Source organism: Bufo gargarizans, chromosome 8 (assembly GCF_014858855.1).
Source record: "Bufo gargarizans isolate SCDJY-AF-19 chromosome 8, ASM1485885v1, whole genome shotgun sequence".
NCBI classification, from domain to species: domain Eukaryota; kingdom Metazoa; phylum Chordata; class Amphibia; order Anura; family Bufonidae; genus Bufo; species Bufo gargarizans.
The window spans coordinates 38,477,498-38,498,589 of record NC_058087.1 but is presented as its reverse complement, the minus strand read 5'-3'; positions in this window follow the sequence as shown (position 1 = coordinate 38,498,589).

The window sequence follows — 21,092 nt, the reverse complement described above, 5'->3', positions numbered from 1 at the left end:
TGGATATGTACCACAACCAGTCCGGACACTTCGGTGTGCAAAAGACTGAGGCCACCATTCGCAGGAGATTCTATTGGATCGGGATGAGAGAAGATATCGAGAAATGGTGCAGAGAATGCACTGCCTGTGCTGTGGGGCGAACTGAACGCCATGACCAGAGGGCGCCTCTCCATCCCATCGTAAGTAAGGCTCCTTTAGAACTTGTTGCCATTGATCATGTAAAGTTAGAGCCGAGTCGCTCAGGGTATACATATGCCATGACTATAATTAATCACTTCACTAAGTTTGTCGTAGCAGTGCCTGTGAAAGACCTGACAGCAAAGACCACAGCGGAGGCATTCTGGAAGCATTTCCTGCTGCCCTACGGTTGCCCAGAAAGGATCCTCACCGATCAAGGGTCCGCATTTGAGTCACAGCTGTTCCATGAGATGTGCCTGCTACACAACTGCCAGAAGGTCCGGACAACCGCCTATCATCCGCAAGGTAACGGACTCTGTGAGAAAATGAATAAGACTCTCATTGAAATGCTGAGAGCAGTATCCCCTGAGACGAGGGGAGATTGGCCTACTTTGTTGCCGCAGCTTATGTACACTTACAACAACACCATCCACTGTTCCACCGGTTACACCCCGTTCTATTTGATGTTCGGCCGACAAGGGAGATTGCCTGCGGACCACTCCCTAGGGGTACAAGTGCCGGATGAGATCAACCCACTGCCCAAGACTGACTGGGTAGTGGAGCACCAAAGGCGTCTTCTTAATGCTAAGGAGATTGTCCAGGAACGGATGGAGATTGTCCGAGAAAGGCAGCAGAAAGACTTTGACCAGACTGCCCATGCGGGACCCCTGGCTCTGGGAGACAAGGTATGGTTGAAAAACAACCATCGGACCAGCAAGTTGGACAGCAAATGGGAAAGGATTCCCTACCTTATCACTGCCATACCTAATGCTGCGGCCCACATTTACCAGATCTCCAGGGAAGGAAGAAGCCCCCAAGTTGTTCACAGGAACCGCCTCAAGCCCTGTGTAGAAGGAGAACCAGCGGCGGAGGAGATGGAACCGGAGCCTACTGAGGAAGAGTTGCCGGCTCCACCTATGGACCCTATGCAGGCTGTGGAGAACTTAATCCATGATAAAGAGCCGCTCCACTGGGCCCTCACGCCTTGGTTGAATCTATTGGTTCCTGCTCCTGTTCCTGTTAGCCGTCAGCCTCCTGAAGAAGCTCCAGAGGCAATGGGCTCCTCTGACATTCCTGAAGCCAGGCAGGAAGAATCCCTGCCAGTAAGGAGGTCTACCCGTTCTACCAGGGGGCACCGACCTGTGAGGTTTGTGGACTACGTTATGGGCCCAGGTAGCCCCTCACGGGAAACCCCTGTTTAACCATTGCAAGCCTGGGTACGGACTCATGTTGTGCTTTGAGCCTCCAAGGACTTCTGTTTATCTACATTTTATATGGACTATCCTGGTTTATTGATACGCTGTGCCAGGTCAGCGCCCCTGTTCCCTCACATTATCCTGAGAGAAGAGAACGACGCCCCTTGTCACCACTCCTTCCAGTGATCCATATTGCCCACTGTTGTGTTGTTAAATGTGGTGAATATTGCATATGTATGTTCTCTGCTATCTTTCAGGTTGCCGCTTCCAGATGGGCGGACCCTCCATGTTGCGCCGAGGACGGGCAACGTTAAAGCGTGGGTGTATGTAGTGTCCCACTAGGTAAAGGTGGGCACTGCACAGGTTAATGTGTTGCATTGCATTAAATGTCATGTGCATGTTTTTCCCTGTATTATCTGGGTGTCAGGCCTGTCAGGGTGTAGTTTAGCCTCCCAGACGTTAGAGGGAGCTGGAGAGCCCTAGTTACATATAGGAAGGCCCAGACAGGGAAGTGTTAGTTCATTCCAGGGGACTAGAGGAGTCTCCTCGTCCACCTGAAGCTCCTGAAGCTAGGATCAGCTCAGTAGAGAGACCCCAGTTGCAGGAACCAACCTCCAGTTGCAGGAACCAACCTCCAGTTATCCACCTGATAGGAGGAGGCGACCCAGGGTAAGCAAAGTGACCCTGATGGGCAGAGGACCTTTAGACAGCATAGCAAGAAGTATAATACCTGAGGAAGGAAGTAACCAAGGATTTAAGCCACCCATTTAGGCATCCGGGCCTTGGGAGATATAAAGCCAGAGCAGGAGTTCTATAAAGGACAGTGTACATTGATTCTGGAAAGGGTACAACCTGCTGCTGAGTGCTTGTGGAATTTACCCTCAGTGTATCTTGCATGACTATTGCCTGCCATATTGTGAATAAGCCCCTTTGTGGAACTGTAATCTGAAGACTGTGCTACACCTGCTGTACAAAGTTGGATTGTTCAGTAAAGTTACGTTTTGGTTCACTATCTACTTGTGTACCTTCATCATTCCAACCACCAACCGGCGTGCCACCGTCCAAAGGCACTGGCGTCACGAATACCACAGGGACCTTGCCCCAGGCACACAAAATACCTGTAACATCCAGGGCACCTCAACTACCGTCAGGCCTGGTCCCTATCTACAGAGCGTGCCCCAGAGGAACTGTGTCTACCTCTCCTTCACTGCCACGCGCCTGCCCAGGGTTCTTCAAATATAGTGAGTACCCTCGATTGCCCATAACTGTGACCTCACTTCGTCATACCCTGCAGGTCTGGCGTGTTGCACAGGCCCCTCTTGAATTCCTTTATTGTACTCACCATCACCACCTCCTCAGGCAGAGAGTTCCATAGTCTCACTGCTCTTACCGTAAAGAATCCTCTTCTATGTTTGTGTACAAACCTTCTTTCCTCCAGACGCAGAGGATATCCCCTCGTCACAGTCCTGGGGGTAAATAGATGATGGGAGAGCTCTCTGTACTGACCCCTGATCGGCGGGGGTGTCAGGTGTCGGACTTCGGACTGTGTTTTTAGCACTTTATTACAAGATTTGAGGCCCCACTTTTGATTTTGCCCAGAGCCACATTTTGTCTAAAACCAGCCCTGCTTATATGTAGTGCTCTTCAAAGAGATTACAGACAGGCAAAATCACTGCCCCCAAGATTACAGCTTTATCTCCATATTTCTAATCCTAAAATGCTTCTGAAATGTATATATACACATATAACTGATACTAGCGTCTGTTTGTATAAACGGGACATTAGACAGATTTCTGGAAAGCGGTCTAAAACAAAAAAGATCTTTGTTGCCCTTGGCAACCAATCACAGCACAGCTTTCATTTCAGTTTTTGCTCTTAAAAAATGGAAGCTGCACTGTGATTGGTTGCCATATTCTTTATGACACTTTTCAGCAATCTCCTCAATCTCTCCTTTGTTAGATATGCAATGCACGTTAAAAGGTTGTTCCAGTTTCAAAAAATGTGTTATTCTTTATATAATGAAAATCTACACAGCCTTCTAATAGACAGTACTTTCAGTAAAAGTTCCTCTCAGCTTTCAATAACTCTGTTTGCAGTCATTCAATAGCAACTTCCATTGTTTACTTGCAGTGGGTAAATATCTGTGTTGCCACAGTTACGGTATGTGTATCAGAGCTGTGTCTTCCCTGGAAGTAAACCACGAGGGTTCCCTTATGAGTTTTTCAAAATGTCATCTACAAGTTGTGGAAATTTGCCACACAGAAATTGACCTTCGTTGTGGATTTTTGAATCCGCAGCATGTCAACTGTTTGTGCGGATTATCAATGCAGATTTTACCCTTTGCAATGCGAAGGGTGAGATCTGAGGCAAATCCACAAATTAGGGCTCATGCACACGACCGTTGTTGTTTTGCGGTCAGTTTTTCACGGATTCTTTGTTCCGTATCTCAGGGTCTTTTTTCTCTCTGATTTAAGTCTGTTCCGTTTTGGCGGCTCGGATGCGGACCCATTCACTCCGTGTGCTGTCCGAATCCGTTGCTCCGTTCCGTGGCCCCGCTAAAAAAAATATAACATGTCCTATTCTTGTCCGCGCTTTGCGGACAAGAATAGGCATTTATATTAAAGGCTGTCTGTGCCGTTCTGCAAATTGCGGAACGCGCACGGATGCCATCCGTGTTTTGCGGATCCGCGATTTGCGGACCGCAAAACACACCACGGTCGTGTGCATGAGGCCTTTTTTTCAGTTCTTCTAATCCATCAGAAGAACAGAAAACTTTAGAAAAAAAAATGGATCCTGTAAAAAACACGGATCCTGTGCATCATTTATTCACATTCGGCATCCGTTTGACCCATTTCCATCAGAGATCCATTATTTTAGATGTGCAGGACTTTTTTTCTGTCTAAAACGGACCTCTGAAGGAAATGGCTCAAATAGATGCCAGAATCAGTTTTTTACTTTATTTTTCTTACGGATCAGAAGAACAACGGTGATGTGAACTCAGGCTAACTTGTGGATAAGGCTACATGCACACGACCGTATGTGTTTTGCGGTCCGTATGCCATCCTTTTTTTGGGGGAAAAGCGGATACATTGTAACAATGCCTAAAACGGACAAGAATAGGACATGTTCTATTTTTTTTGCGGGGCTACATAATGGACATACTGATGCAGACAGCACACGGTGTGCTGTCTGCATTTTTTGCGGACCCATTGAAATGAATGGGTCCGCATCCTATTCGCAAAAAAAACGGAACGTACACGGAAACAAACAACGTTCGTGTGCATGCAGCCTAATTCTTACTTTTTCTAGGCTAGACAGTGACATCTCGAGTTTTAATTGATAACACATTAAGCAAGAATTATAGGTAATGAAGCAAAGTATTAATCACCCCTTTCATTAATTATACATCAATGTTTATTAGAGGCTAGCAAAGAATTCCTGGATCTTTTTTCTAATTATAATGATTCACTGAACATTTCAGCAGACAGAAAACAAATAATCATTACTAAATGACAGCATTTACCACGAAAACTAAAAAAATAAACCAATAAAGCTAGAAGTTATCTTCTCCTGTCAAGTTGTTACACATTCAGAAATCACTAAATTGTATTTGTTCCTAATATAAAAAAAAATCTGCCTTGTACCGTAGCGGTATGGTAGAGATGGATTGTGTTACTAAATATTTAGGCAGTTATGCCATCAGGAACTTGGGTGACAAATCTTGTTATAACGGAAAGCCATAACGGATTCCCTAACGCAAGTGTGAACCCACCCTAATAAAAATCTTTATTTATATAGCGCCATCATATTCCACATAACTTTGTACAATTAAGAGGGTTCTTTTACAAATCAAAAGATATCACAAAATGACAGGGTAATGCACAACTAGGAGTGAGGTCCCTGTGCGCAAGCGCTCACAATTTATATGAGCAAATCGCTTCTAAACAAATTGAATTCATTACAAATTTCCCCAAAATTCTACTTCCAAACTTGACTGGCGGGCTTGTCTATAATAGTTATGTGGGCGTCCAGGTGATAGAAAAGACTTCCAATTCAGCACAAATTCAGAGTCAGTCCAAACTCCTCAACACATGATACAGAACAAGGTTCTTACTCATAGAATCTAGAATCGGTCCTCAGGTTTACTCGAAAGGGGAGAGGGAGATAAGCAAGTTGCCCGATAGGGGAGAGGGAGATAAGCAGGTACCAGAAACGTTTGCCAGAGGCTTATCTTCTAGCATAAGAAAGGTTTGGAATTGTTGAATCCAAAGTGAACTCCTTCAACCAAGGTAAACCTTATTTTGTCCTCAGAGTTAATGCTCTGTGCCCATACCGGCATCTTGCTCAATTTGACAGAAAACCAGTGAACATATACCTCCAGTCCAGTTCCATCCTTCTGGATAAATCCACACCCAGCTTTCAAATTTTCTTGTATGCAGTGGGAGATGCCCAGAGATCTTTAAAGATCTCCCTCAGATTCTTCTCTAGCTGCCCCCTCTCTTGTTCAACTTCCCTCCTCAGCTCCAGGAAAGCTTAGGGCAGTAATCAGGGGCCCGACATGTGCTTTTAATGGCCAGTCGGGGCCTCTCTGTGCCTGGCCGGCGGCGCTACCTGCGCAGTGTTGCGTACTATAGTAGTAACCTAAGTTAGTTACCTAACCCAACCCCACCCACACCCTCTCCGGCGCTGCGCCACCAGACACTTCGTGCTGTGATGATCCCGCGAAACCCGTGACCACAGCGACGGGTCTTGCGGGATCACACGGGATGATGCCGGATGACAGGATTGCGTGAGAAGACCGCGTCATCATCACCTTACCAAACTGAGTCGGAGCAGAGTGGGTAAGTATTTTTTTGTATGTGTAATGTGTTCACACCGGCTTCATACTCACCTGGCAGTGCAGCACAGTGGCACGCCGCACTTGACAAAACATAATGGTCGACTACTCGCCGTCTGAATTCAGAAAGGGGGACCCGTGCCAGCCATATGAGGGCGAGGCACTGGCAGCAAATCCTTTATAATTAGGGACCTGGGGCAAAAAATGAAATACAGTCAGGTCCATAAATATTGGGACATCGACACAATTCTAACATTTTTGGTTCTATACACCACCACAATAGATTTGAAATGAAACAAACAAGATGTGCTTTACCTGCAGACTGTCAGCTTTAATTTAAGGGGAATTTACATCCAAATCACGTGAATGGTGTAGGAATTACAACAGTTTGCATATGTGCCTCCCACTTGTTAAGGGACCAAAAGTGATGGGACAATTGGCTTCTCGGCTGTTCCATGGCCAGGTGTGTGTTATTCCCTCATTACCCCAATTACAATGAGCAGATAAAAGGTCCAGAGTTCATTTCCAGTCTGCTATTTGCATTTGGAATCTGTTGCTGCCAACTCTCAAGATGAGATCCAAAGAGCTGTCACTATCAGTGAAGCAAGCCATCAATAGGCTGAAAAACAAAACAAACCCATCAGAGAGATAGCAAAAACATTAGGCATGGCCAAAACAACAGTTTGGAACATTCTTAAAAAGAAGGAACGCACCGGTGAGCTCAGCAACACCAAAAGACCCGGAAGACCACGTAAAACAACTGTGGTGGATGACCGAAGAATTCTTTCCCTCGTGAAGAAAAGACCCTTCACAACAGTTGGCCAGATCAAGAACACTCTCCATGAGGTAGGTGTATGTGTGTCAAAGTCAACAATCAAGAGAAGACTTCACCAGAGTGAATACAGAGGGTTCACCACAAGATGTAAACCATTGGTGAGCCTCAAAAACAGGAAGGCCAGATTAGAGTTTGCCAAACGACATCTAAAAAAGCCTTCACGGTTCTGGAACAACATCCTATGGACAGATGAGACCAAGATCAACTTGTACTAGAGTCATGGGAAGAGTATGTAGAAGGAAAGGAACTGCTCATGATCCTAGGCATACCACCTCATCAGTTAAGCATGGTGGTGGTAGTGTCATGGCGTTATGCAATTGCCAAGTCAATCACCTGAACCGAATCCGATTGAGCACGCATTTCACTTGCTGAAGACAAAACTGAAGGGAAAATGCCCCAAGAACAAGCAGGAACTGGAGACAGTTGGAGTAGAGGTCTGGCAGAGCATCACCAGGGATGAAACCCAGCGTCTGGTGATGTCTATGTGTTCCAGACTTCAGGCTGTAATTGTCTGCAAAGGATTTGCAACCAAGTATTAAAAAGTGAAAGTTTTGAATATATAGAAAGGGGGCATAAATGGACCGGGGGGGAGAAAGGGGGCCCAATTCAACGCTTGCCCTGGGGCCCTCTAGTTACTGAGTGCCTAAACTGCAACCCAAAACCCACTTACTTATTGCAAAGTGCCAATACGGCACATTTAGCTATAATAGCCTGCCTACATTCAATGTTCTGCCTGTGCCATTCATAGTGCCCCCTGTGGTGATGAATGGCAGGAAAAGTCTAAGGAATATTGGTGCACCATAGACTTTTTACAGGGTGCGGGTACCCACAGAGAGGGCTCTGAGTGCCACCTCTGGCACATGTGCCGTAGGTTCCCCACCACTGGCCAGTGCCCTAGGGTCTTTGCTGGTCATAGAGACTATATTCCTGTGCTGGGCTAATAGCAGCGCCAACCCTGAGTTTGTCACAGGGCGTTGTACTGAGGTCAGATTCAGGCCTCTCTGCCCTTAACTGTGCGCCCTTTGCTTCACAATCACCTTGGGTACAGCAGCAGCAGTGCTCTGTTGTTTACCATTATATTGGCCATCAAGTTCTCACCTTCAGCGGAGAGTCAGTGACGCTACCCTCCGCCCAGAATGCTATATCAACGTCCTCACTTCAGACTGGTTCAGAGGCTTTATCGGCCGTCAACTTGACTAAGGCCTCCCCCCCAGGGTGTTTAGTCAGCTAGGCAAGGACAACCTCTATTGCTGGAGGCATAGTCAGCTCTTTTGCTTTTCAATAGCATACCGCTGCAAATTTTATAATACTAAACCACACCTCTAACTCCGCCCAATGGATATCTATATACACGCTCAATCCTGTCTAGTCCCCTTAGTGTGCCCACACAGAAGTTATATAAACACTGTGCCCCCTTACAGTAGTTATGTCCATATTATGCTCCCACGCAGTAGTTATGCCCACATTATTTGCCCCCTTCAGTAGTTATGCCTACATTTCGCAGCCGTCAGCATTTGTGTCCACATTGTGCCCTCCTTTCAGTAGCTATGCCTACAATGTGTCCCCTTTTAGTAGTGCCACCTCTGTCAATAAAATTTAAAAAAGAAAATACTTAACTAGGCATTCCCCTGATGATCAGACCACAGGATTGGACTGGCCCACCAAAGTACCAGAGAATCCTCTGGTGGGCCCAGTCTCTAAAGCCATAGTGGGCCCCAAAGGTACAGGAGAAAAATTATATTTGGAATAGCCTTTGGAGGTTATCACTTGGCATAATGGTCTATTACTTTGATTCAAAACCTATTACACTTTATTAGGCCTCAAGAATAATTTCCTCTGTTGGGCCCAAGGAACTCCAGTCCAACTCTGTCAGAGCACATCCTGCTCTCCCCAGTAGGCACTATGTGGTCACATATCACACTGCTGGGCTGTCTAAGACAGGCTGATACCCAGGCCTGCACGCTCCTCCTACAGAGCCCAGCAGTGCGATGTGTGACCACATTATGCTGAGGAGCGTTGGCAGTTGAGTTGAATGGTGAAGCAAAGAGCAGAGAGCTCCCTGCTTCACTATTGCAATCAACTGTCTCTGCATCCTAAGGACAGAGAGACAGTTGAGAGGAGGACATACCTCAGCCCTCCTGGGCCCGCAGGTCAGCCACTAAATCTGGGACTTTGCATAGTCCCTTATAGTAAGGCCTCATGCACACGACAGTATTTTTTCACGGTCCGCAAAACGGGGTTCCGTTGTTCCGTGATCCGTTTACGTTTTTGTTTCCGTGTGCCTTCCTTGATTTTTGGAGGATCACCAGACATGAAGGAAAGTGAAAAAAAATCGAAGTCAAGTTTGCCTTGCAAATAATAGGAAAAAAACGGACACGGATCACGGACGCGGATGACAATCTTGTGTGCATCCGTGTTTTTTCACTGACCCATTGACTTGAATGGGTCCGCGAACCGTTGTCCGTGAAAAAAATAGGACAGGTCATATTTTTTTGACGGACTGAAAACACGGATCACGGACGCGGATGACAAACGGTGCATTATCCGAGTTTTCAACGGACCCATTGAAAGTCAATGGGTCCGCAGAAAATCACGGAAAATGGAACAACGGACACGGAACACAACAACGGTCGTGTGCATGAGGCCTAACTGCGAAGATTTCAAATTTCTCAGTGCATAGATAGAAAGTCCCAAAGTCTCTCAGTATTAGCTGGCTGTGCATTAAACCTTTCCACAGTGCAGTGCAGACATAGTACAATAAACGGGAACAGGATATATTACAGTGAATGGGATATATTACAATAAACATATTAAATGCCGTTCAACAATATAAAACAGTATGAGTGTAAAGAACAGCATAAATCATAATGCAAGTTAACCCTTCCAAGTGCACTAAAGTACAGAGCTGATGGTTTTGCGTAGTAGCAATAGGGGCTAATGTCCACAAACATCCATAGTCCAAAGTACTATACTCACCCCTTTCTCCAGCGCCGCTCCCTGCAGATGGTTCCTGATTGTCTCCGCTCCAGATCAAGTGGATTGACTACATAACAAAAACGATCTATATACATTCCTATGGTGTGCAATTCCTGTGTAACTATTGACTATTGGGAAGAAACAATGTATTAACCATTTACATGCCTTTATTGCATACTGCTGGTAATTCATTCATAAACATCAAGCAGGAATAAGAGAGGAATGACACAACATTGTTATTACATGGCGAATGTACTTACAGACATGTCAGGGTACGGCCACAGGTTCCCTGATGCAGTATTGGAAGGAGTAGATCATATGGGAGAGAAAGTATAAAGGACAGATACAGCTTTTCCTTTATTTTTTTTAATTCACTCCTGGTTTTGGCTTCCAAAACTGCATTAGGAAACTTGACCACGTGGCCGTATCCTTAGGAGAGGTTACAGGACTTCTTTAGGCCTCTTTCACACTACAGTATGTTGAATTCAGTGTTTTGCGTTCCGTTTTTCACGGATCCGTTGTTCCGTTTTTTTCTTCCGTTGTGGTTCCGTTTCCGTTCCGTTGTTCCGTTCCGTTTTTCCGTATGGCAAATACAGTATACAGTAATTTCATATTAAAAATTGGGCTGGGCATAACATTTTCAATAGATGGTTCCGCAAAAAACGGAACGGAAACGGAAGACATACGGATGCATTTCCGTATGTGTTCCGTTTTTTTTGCGGACCCATTGACTTGAATGGAGCCACGGACTGTGATTTGCGGCCAAATATAGGACATGTTCTATCTTTTCAACGGAACGGAAAAACGGAAATACGGAAACGGAATGCATACGGAACACATTCCGTTTTTTTGCAGAACCATTGAAATGAATGGTTCCGTATACGGACCGTATACGGAACGCAAAAAACGGACCGTATACGGAACGCAAAAAACTGTAGTGTGAAAGAGGCCTTAGGGTGTGACTTCTTGGCGACAGTATTGTTGTGTATCACAAAAATATGTGCACCTGTGCACAACTATTTTTATTTTAATACTTTGATTTAGCTGTGAAAACATAGCCAAGTCGTCGGCGAATCGCATGTTGCACACGATTTCCATTAACGGGATTATCCGACCCCTGAAATGCCCCCCCATATGCCGGGCCCCTCACACACAATGTACATACCTGGCTCCCCGCTCCCTGCGCCACTCCTGGTCCCCATACGGCTGCCTGCGTCTGGGGGGCAGCTTATGGCGGGCAGCAACAGGGACGAGCCTCCTTAGCGTCACCCACGATGCTATGGAGGCTCGACCCCGTCACTGCCTGCCATTGGCTCAAACGCTGAATGTTTTTATCCGCGCATGGGGAAAAGCAGCGGCAGCCGTGGGGGACCAAGAGCGACGGGTGCTAGGGAGAGAGGCAAGTACATTGTGTGTGAGGGGCTCAGGCATATGGGGGGGGGGGGGGGGCATTTCAGGGGTCGGATAACCCCTTTAAAGTCAATGGAGGAAAAGTCGCACACGACTTGCAACACAACGTCTAGATTTTTGCGACTGCCACTTCACAGTCGCAGCATGTCAAGTGTCACATCGCAACACCATTGACACTGCCATGTAGCCATGCCCTTAGGGCTCCTGCACATGACCATATCCATTTTTGAGATCTGCAAATTGTGGATCTGCAAAACATGGATTTTTTTTCTCCTGTAGAAATTTCCAATAGTTGCCTTCAAAACAGACAAGAATAGGACATGTTCTATTTTTTTTTTTTTTGCGGGCCGTGGAACGGACTTACGGATGCAGACAGCACGCGGTGTGCTGTCCGCATCTTTTGCAGCCCCATTGAGACAAATGGGTCTATATCCAAACCGTAAAAAATGCAGACCAAAACGACGGCCATGTGCATGAGCCCTTAAAGAAATTAAAAGCCAAGTGAAGTTTAACCCTTTAACCCCCACCCCTGTGCAAGCCCTTGATCCCCACCATAGAAGAGATTATCCTTTAAAGCACTACACCGATATTGGATCAGCAGATTTACCTTCACATTGCTTCTTTTTGAAAAGATAAATATTTTACCGTTTAAGTCTGCGCCACATTCTATAGTCATCGTTTTGGCTGATAATTCATAAATGAGGTTAGGTTCTGTGAAGTGATACATATTAAACCATACAGCCTGATCTCCAGGTGGCAATGAAATGGTTAACCGCTGCACTGATCTGAAATGCCATAAAACTTGCATTTTTTTTAGGGAATTCATTACGAAGACTTTATTTGATATCTTTTGCCCACGCGGATTACAGATTGCTCAGATCTATGCTTGGATAAGGAAGCCATCTCTATTTTAGAGATTACTTGGTAAATCAGGGGCTGATTGGAACGTTGTGATGTTGTGCGATCTCTTCGAAGACAAACGTTACCAGATAGAAATCTGCTTTTAATGAGTTCAGCTTTATAGTCAGTATTTGTTTGGGGCAGATGGTATAAATGTCATTGGACAACATATAAATCCGATTGTAATGGAAAGAAATTACAACGCTGCAGCTACTGCAGTGGAGAGTCGCAGTAAATTATGAATTCCCCGGTTTTCTCTAAAAGTTGGATTCCGAGCTGGATTTGCTGTATATTCAAAAAGCAGATTCCATGGTAACTTGTAATACGGAATAGGCTATGTAAGGAAAGCATTGCTAAATGATAGAATTAAAAGATGATTGTGCATTCTTATATACCTCCGACCCCCACAGAAGGAAGGCACAGTGCCATAAATGAGTGCAGCTATGACTGATACGGCATCTCAGTGTATTCAAGTCAATGGGACTAAGCTTAAGGCTCCATTCACACGTCCGCAAAATGGTTCCGCATCCGTTCCGCAATTTTGCGGAACGGGTGCGGACCCATTCATTCTCTATAGGGACGGAATGGATGCGGACAGCACACAGTGTGCTGTCTGCATCCGCAATTGCGGAGCGCGGCCCCGATCTTCGGGTCCGCAGCTACGCAAAAGATAGAACATGTCCTATTCTTGTCCGCAGGCATTTCTATGGAGGTGCCGGGCGGGTGTGTTGTGGACCCGCAATTTGCGGGTCCGCAACACATCACGGACGTGTGAATGGAGCCTCTAGGGGTTGTGCAAATTTTTCAGTTAACTGATCGCTGGGACCCACACCGATCATGAACACGGGGGGCCCGTTCCCCTGCTCTGATGGAGTGGCAAGTGACAGGTAATGCATGTGCACTGCTGCTCCTTTCATCCTCTATGGGAGCGCCTGTACTCGGCTATCATTAGAGAATGAAAAGAGAGAGAGTGCACAACCTGCCGCTCCATCAGAACGGGGGAACAGGACCCCCATTCTTGTGATCAGTGTGGGCCCCAGTGGGCGGGGTGGGCAAAGTTACAGAAACACCTAAGATGGTTGTGCTACACTGATGAGAATAATGTTTGTTAGGTACTATGGAGATTATATAATAGTACGCCTTATTGTACACCTGTTATGGTTGTCAAATAAAAATTGTTCCGTTTTTTTTTCAAAGCAATATCTGGATTGGAATATTTTTGTAATTGCATGCAATTAACCATTTAGTATAGACACCGAGTTATTCAATAAATCTATCTATATAGCGCCACCTGCTGTTTGTTCTTTTCCTTACTTCTCTGTCCACCTTGCTGAGGTGGACAAACATGCTCAGTTCCATCCTTCAACTGTTATCAGTTAGATCTAGTGTTAAGAGCTGTGATAATTAGGCTCCATTCACATGTCCGCAAATGGGTCCGCATCCATTCCGCAATTTTGCGGAACGGGTGCAGACCCATTCATTCTCTACGGGGACGGAATGGATGCGGACAGCACACAGTGTGCTGTTCGCATCCGCATTTCGGAGCGCAGCCCCGATCTTCGGGTCCGCAGCTCCGCAAAAGATAGAACATGTCCTATTCTTGTCCGCAGCTTGCGGACAAGAATAGGCATTTCTATAGGGGTGCCGGGCGGGTGTGTTGCGGATCCGCAATTTTCGGGTCCGCAACACACCACGGATGTGTGAATGGAGCCTTACAGGGAGGGAGCTGCAGCAAGAAGGACACCCACCTATGAAAGGACACATCTCCTGAGCTGTGATAGGGCTGCAGCAGAAAGGACATGCCCTCTGAGCTGCCATCTTGAAATATATCTAGCAGAGTAATTGAAACACTGCATGGAGAGATCTCTTGATCCATGGGAGGTACAGGGATGGTTTTAGCTTTCTTACAAAGAGGTTGTCGTGTTATATGATGTCTGATTTTTATTTTTTACGTGATAACCCCTTTAAACATACGAGTGGCTAAAATAGAAAAATCGACAATTTTCCATTGTCTTCATACTTTTTGCCCAATATGTAAAATACCATAAAAATGGTGAGTTAATGGGTCCACATCCATATTGATGCAGACCAGAGATGCAGAACATTGTGGGCAGAAATTTATGCACAAATACTGTACTCTCACAGACGCCCAGTAGGGAACAGATCGATGATATCATTCCCAGCGTTCACTTTATTTCTACTGACTGCAATAGAATAAAACAGACTAAATATATACAGTAATTAGTAACCAAATCTTCCCTTTTCATTTACAGCTTTAAAAATCATTGCCTTTTAGATCTTGCTGTTAAGTCAAACGACCCAAGGCGATTCAAAACAGATTCACTTCTCAAATGTAATTTCATTTTAATATACAACAATGCAGGCTATTACACAAGGATGAGTGCCCGCTATAATTTCCCTCTACTTCATTTTTAAATACACTTTCAAAAAAGGAACCAGACTGAGCAGATTAGGAGAAATCTCACACTTCTGTCTGATAGGCCAATAAAACATGAAGCCCTCTAAGCACACAAAAGAAGATACAAGAGGACAAGTGTATTTCTATCCCGATGTCTCCCCTTGGGGGGAAGCAAAGATTTGTTGGATTTTCTATCTAAGGGTGCTATTACACTGCCTGATGTTCGGGAAGTGCGAGCGCCAATGGATCAGAACACATCCATCGATGCTCGTTTGCACCCGCCGATGCAAACTGCATGCAGGAGGAGGAACGATTCATTCCTCCCTCATTCTGTTCTATTCTTTATTGGCAGCACATCCCTGATTACACTGATTACACAGGGATATGCTGCCGAAAATTGGGCATTTTTCATCCTGATGAAAGATACCCAGCAGCCAATGAACAAGCTTGTTTGTCTGCTGATTGACTGTCTGATTATACAAGTCAATTATCAGGAACCAACGTTCCTATGAACATGTTCTGTATTTTTCACTCCATAAGACGCACTTTTCTCCCCTCAGAAGTCAGGGGAAATGAAAGTGTGTATTATGAAGCAATTGCTAATGAGCACTTCCGAGATGGAATCTGTCTTTAGTACACAGTAGGACCAGGTAGCAGTGAGTATAGTGCTCCTGGTGCTGGCTGTACTCATCACTCCCTGGTCCTCTCTGCACACTGTGATGCACTGTGTCATGACTGCGTACAGCAACAGGATGTAGTGCTTGTGAGCACACGATCTGACCTGACGATGTGCGATACCAGGTCACAGTGCAGCGTGTTGCCAGCAGAAGACCAGGAAGCGTTGAGTACAAGAAGAGTGCACTGGATCTCCCAAGTGGTGGCAGCGTCCAGAGCAGGAGAGGTACATTCTTTTATTTTATGTCTGATCTGAGGTCTGATGGGGGTCTAATCTGAGGACTGATGAGGAATGGAGACCAGATTTGGAGATCTGATCTGAGGTCTGATGAGGATTGAGGGTCTGATAAAGATTGGTGGTCTGATAAAGATTGGGGGCTGATTTGAGGGTCTGATCTGAGGTCTGAAGAAGATTGGAGGTCTAATTTGGGGTCTAAGGTTTGAGGATTGGCAGTCTGATGTAGATTGGGGGTCTTATCTAAGGTCTGATGAAGATTAGGAGTTTGATCTGAGGTCTGATAAAAATTGAGGGTCTGATCTGAGTTCTGATGAAGATGGGGGGTCTGATCTGAGGTTTGATGAGGATTGGGGGGTCTGATTTGAGGTCTGAAGAAAATTGAGGGTCTGTTCTAAGGTCTTATGAAAATATGTTTACCTATTTTTCTCCTCTGAATCCTAGGTGCATCCTATGATCAAGTGCGTCCTATAGTCTGAAAAATATGGTAATTAAGGGCTTAATCTTTGTTTTATCATGAGCTAAGCAGTTCATAGGTGTCTAGTAGTCCCAGGAAATTATATGCTTCTCCTGCCAAGCCGAATGTGGATATTCACGCCCTACATTAACATTACATGGTTTGTAGATTGCAAGTGTGATTTTTTTTTTGTCAACAAAAGCAACATCTATCGGTTTGTCTCAAGTTTGGACTCTGTTCCCCCTTCTATGAGCCGTAACAGAAAGCCACTCTGGCAACAGGCAAATATAATACGGATCCTTAAAAGGGTTTTTCCCTTTTAAAAATTTTATATCAGCACCTGGTTCTTAATACTTTTGTATTTGGGTGTAATTAAAAATTACAGTTATTCAATAAAATGTATCTGTATAGGCAAGGGGTAGCAATGGGACAGAACCATCTACCCCCAGTAGTATGGACATCAAAAAATGTATTAGCACCATGGGCATCACTAGGACTTAATCCATTTTATGGGTGCTCATATAGGACTTGCAGAGTAAAGTGGTCATTATTGGGGCTGGCAGTACTGCTTGGATACCAGTATGTGACTGGAGGAATGTGTAAAGATTTATGACTAGCACATTTAAAGGGAACCTGTCACCTGGATTTTGGGAATAGAGCTAGCACATCCGCAATACCCAGTCCCCATAGCTCTGTGTGCTTTTGTTGTGTCAAAAAAACGAATACATATGCAGTGTCCCAGGGGGTCAGTAGTGTATGCTGGGCTTTGTAGTGCAGATTGACTCACTAACCTGGGATCCACTGTCGTCTTCAATTTTGGTCAGATACTGGAACAGGCAGATGATTAAAAGTTTGTGACGCCAGTGTCAATTAAACGGTGACACGCCGTGTATAGTATTGTAGAAGAATGAAGCAAGCATAGGATAGCCAACAAAAACTGGAACTTTTACTGAATATCAGTGAATATAATACATGGACGCAGTTGGAAGCGCAGTTCCATGAAAGACAATTGGTTACTATTGGAATACAGCTGGTTCTTGGAAGTACAGAATGGCCGGTCTTAGCAATGTATTATACAGAGTGTTGATTACAGGAGATGCAGTACAGGCGGCTTGCCCACTATTCCTGACTGGTCCTGAAACATGTGACTTTCTCTCCAAGGTCTAATGCCCTTTATCCGGCGTACCCTTGAAGCTGTCCTTATCTAGTACCTCCTCTGTTATCTTGAGTACCTCTTGCTTTATCTGATCGGCCCCTGTGGTATTCGGTGTCTTGGCTGATGGCTTACTTATGCTGTTTCATCTGAACGGATGATGACTCAGGAGGGGAACCTTCTCCTTGGATCCGGAACCCGGTTACAGGGCCTTTACTACCCTCTCCTAGTCGGCAGGCTTCAGGCCTGCTCTGCTCTCACAGGCCCATAGCCTGGCCTTCACTCAGACACAGGATCATTTCTGACCTCTGCTCCCACTGTCTGTCTCTCCTACTACTCCTTCCTGACTGGGCCTTATATAACCTAGGGTTCCCTAGCTCCCTCTAGTGACTCAGAGCTGGAATGACACCCTAGCCGGCCTGCACTTGCACGTTTCACAGTAACAGGAAAATACATAGCAGTACATTGACAAGATGTTCTATACCAACCTCCCCTTAAATACAGGGGGAACGACAATACCCAAGTGACCCTTCAGTAGTGACGGGGTATTACTCTCCCGTACACTACATACCCCGCTGCTTTAAGCTGAGTACGACCTCGTACTCCATCAGGGCCCGCCCAACTGGAATCATGACCTGAAATAGAGAAAGACACATGCATGCATACATATATGTCATTTACACTCTTATCAGACCCAATTGGCAAAGGTGAAGTCTGGTGACAAGGGGCGTCGTTCTCTTTTTCACAGGATAGTGAGTGGAACGGGGGCGCTGACCTGGCACAGCGGATGTTTAAAGAACCAGGATAGTCCATGACAATAAATAAGTCCATAGTAATATCAACATCTCAGAGGCTTGCACATAGGAAGTCCATCTCTGGGCACATATACTTGAATAAAAAAAACCGGTTATTAAATACTGTCAGCAGCACATATATAAAATGACAATACAGGACTCTGACAATACCAGGGCCATGTTATCCTGGCAAGTCCTGCTTACCCTTTAAAACAGTGCTGACATAAAAATGTCTTTTCAACCTGAAATGGGGGTAAAAAGGGGCAAAATGGTGCAAAACTAAAGGCACAACCGGGATATTAGCAGCAGTAGGCCGGGTGTCCCAAACATAATAAGGGCAGCTGGAAGCAGTGGTATAAAGTGGCACATTATTCTGTTAGGATGCCACCGACCGTGTATAACTGGCAGCGAGCTTCACCAGCTCTGCCAACTGGAGGGACAAAACGGCCATTTAAGGAGACGGACATGAGGCAAGGATTACTCACAGGCGAGTGTCATATTCTTCCTCGGATGATGAGTCGACGTAGGGAACCTGCAGCAATTGTTCTGGCAAGGCCGGCCACATTTGGAAACCGTCTCCTCTTACAATCTTTAGAGGGGGAGGCTTGTCCTTCACGGCCTCCATTTCGGCCTCCGTCCTAGGAAACGGGAACCACTGCACGCCTCCAGCGCAGCCGAGGTCCGCCACCCAATACACCCTCTTACGTTGGGCCTCTAGTTCAGCTTTAGTGCAGGTGGTCGGAGCTACCGGAAGTCCGGTGACAGTGGCCTCTGGGGTAACGGTGGCAGCCGCTGCTTGACGTCGGGCCTCTGCACATTCTTCCGCCCGCTGGCAGCTGTCCAGCCGCTCTCTCTCCTCTTCTCTCACTGGGTGCAGAGTCGACACTGACTCCTCCCACACACTGGGCCGGTCTACCTCCATCTGAGGCCCTCCTCCCAGGCGTAACTCTTCAGGGTAGTCAGTCGCATCATCACTTCTCAAGGTGGGTGGCGCTCCAGGACAATCTCCTCCTTCTTCTTGGAGGGTTCTGGCGCCAAATATTCGCGCCTCTGTGCATCCTGATGGCGCAGTAAAAAGCCTCATGGCGTCGGCGGCCATTTTAGATGTCCTGATGCTGCAATTCACTGACAGCAAGCAGGATGATGAAAAGTCCAATAAAACACAGTCCACGAATGCGACTTTCACTCTGGGGGTAGCGCAACACAGTACAGCGTCTCTGATTCCTCCCAGGCACAATTGTAATCCACAGATTTTAGAAATAAAGGTTACAGTCTTTGTAATACGGTGGTGGAGTAGTTGAAGCACACAGTTCACACTTCTCTGCACTTCAGAAGTATGCGTATCCTGTTCGTGACGCCAAAAAGAGCGATGCAGTGTCCCAGGGGGTCAGTAGTGTATGCTGGGCTTTGTAGTGCAGATTGACCACTAACCTGGGATCCACTGTCGTCTTCAAATCGGGGCGAATGCTGGAACAGGCAGGTAGTTCAAAGTTCGTGACGCCAGTGTCAATTAAACGGTGACACGCCGTGTATGGTATTGTAGAAGAATGAAGCAAGCATAGGATAGCCAACAAAAACTGGAACTTTTACTGAATATTAGTGAATATAATACATGGACGCAGTTGGAAGCGCAGTTCCATGAAAGACAGTTGGTTACTATTGGAATACAGCTGGTTCTTGGAAGTACAGAATGGCCGGTCTTAGCAATGTATTATACAGAGTGTTGATTACAGGAGATGCAGTACAGGCGGCTTGCCCACTATTCCTGACTGGTCCTGAAACATGTGACTTTCTCTCCAAGGTCTAATGCCCTTTATCCGGCGTACCCTTGAAGCTGTCCTTATCTAGTACCTCCTCTGTTATCTTGAGTACCTCTTGCTTTATCTGATCGGCCCCTGTGGTATTCGGTGTCTTGGCTGATGGCTTACTTATGCTGTTTCATCTGAACGGATGATGACTCAGGAGGGGAACCTTCTCCTTGGATCCGGAACCCGGTTACAGGGCCTTTACTACCCTCTCCTAGTCGGCAGGCTTCAGGCCTGCTCTGCTCTCACAGGCCCATAGCCTGGCCTTCACTCAGACACAGGATCATTTCTGACCTCTGCTCCCACTGTCTGTCTCTCCTACTACTCCTTCCTGACTGGGCCTTATATAACCTAGGGTTCCCTAGCTCCCTCTAGTGACTCAGAGCTGGAATGACACCCTAGCCGGCCTGCACTTGCACGTTTCACAGTAACAGGAAAATACATAGCAGTACATTGACAAGATGTTCTATACCAACCTCCCCTTAAATACAGGGGGAACGACAATACCCAAGTGACCCTTCAGTAGTGACGGGGTATTACTCTCCCGTACACTACACATATGCAAATTAACCTTAGATGAGTCCTGTACGTGAGATGAGTCCAGCGTGAAGGAGCCCAGCACCGCCCCGCATCCTCAGAGTCTCCTCCTTGCTCCCCGACGTCAGAAAGCTAGAGCGCCGTAATCTCGCGATGCACGTGCTAGCGCATGCGCAGTGTCGGCATAGTGTTCCTTCCCTGTGCTGGCATCAGCCTCAGGGAACGAACTGCGCATGTGGATTATATCCAAACTAGCTCCCGTGCTGGTGTAACTTTCCATTTTGCCACTTGGACATGCACCGATGATTTTTTTTAAAATATGCATGCCTCTTAATTAATGTGGAGCATCTGACTCCAGTAGGGGGTAGACGACTAAGACTGGTTTGTATTTTGGGTGTCATTTATCAAACTGGTGTAAAGTAGTACTGGTTTAGCTGCCCATAGCAACCAATTCCACCTTTCATTTTGGACAGCTCCCTTGGAAAATGAAAGGTTCAATCTGATTGGTTGCTATGGGCAACTCAGCTAGTTCTATTTTACACCAGTTTGATAAATCTCCCCCTTCATCTTTTTATGAAATGTCCCCATAGTATCTATCTGGGGTTTTCTAATATTCAGATTGTATTTGCTTTTCTGTAACCAGACTGTATAACAGTATTGTAAACCATATAACCTATAAATCAGAT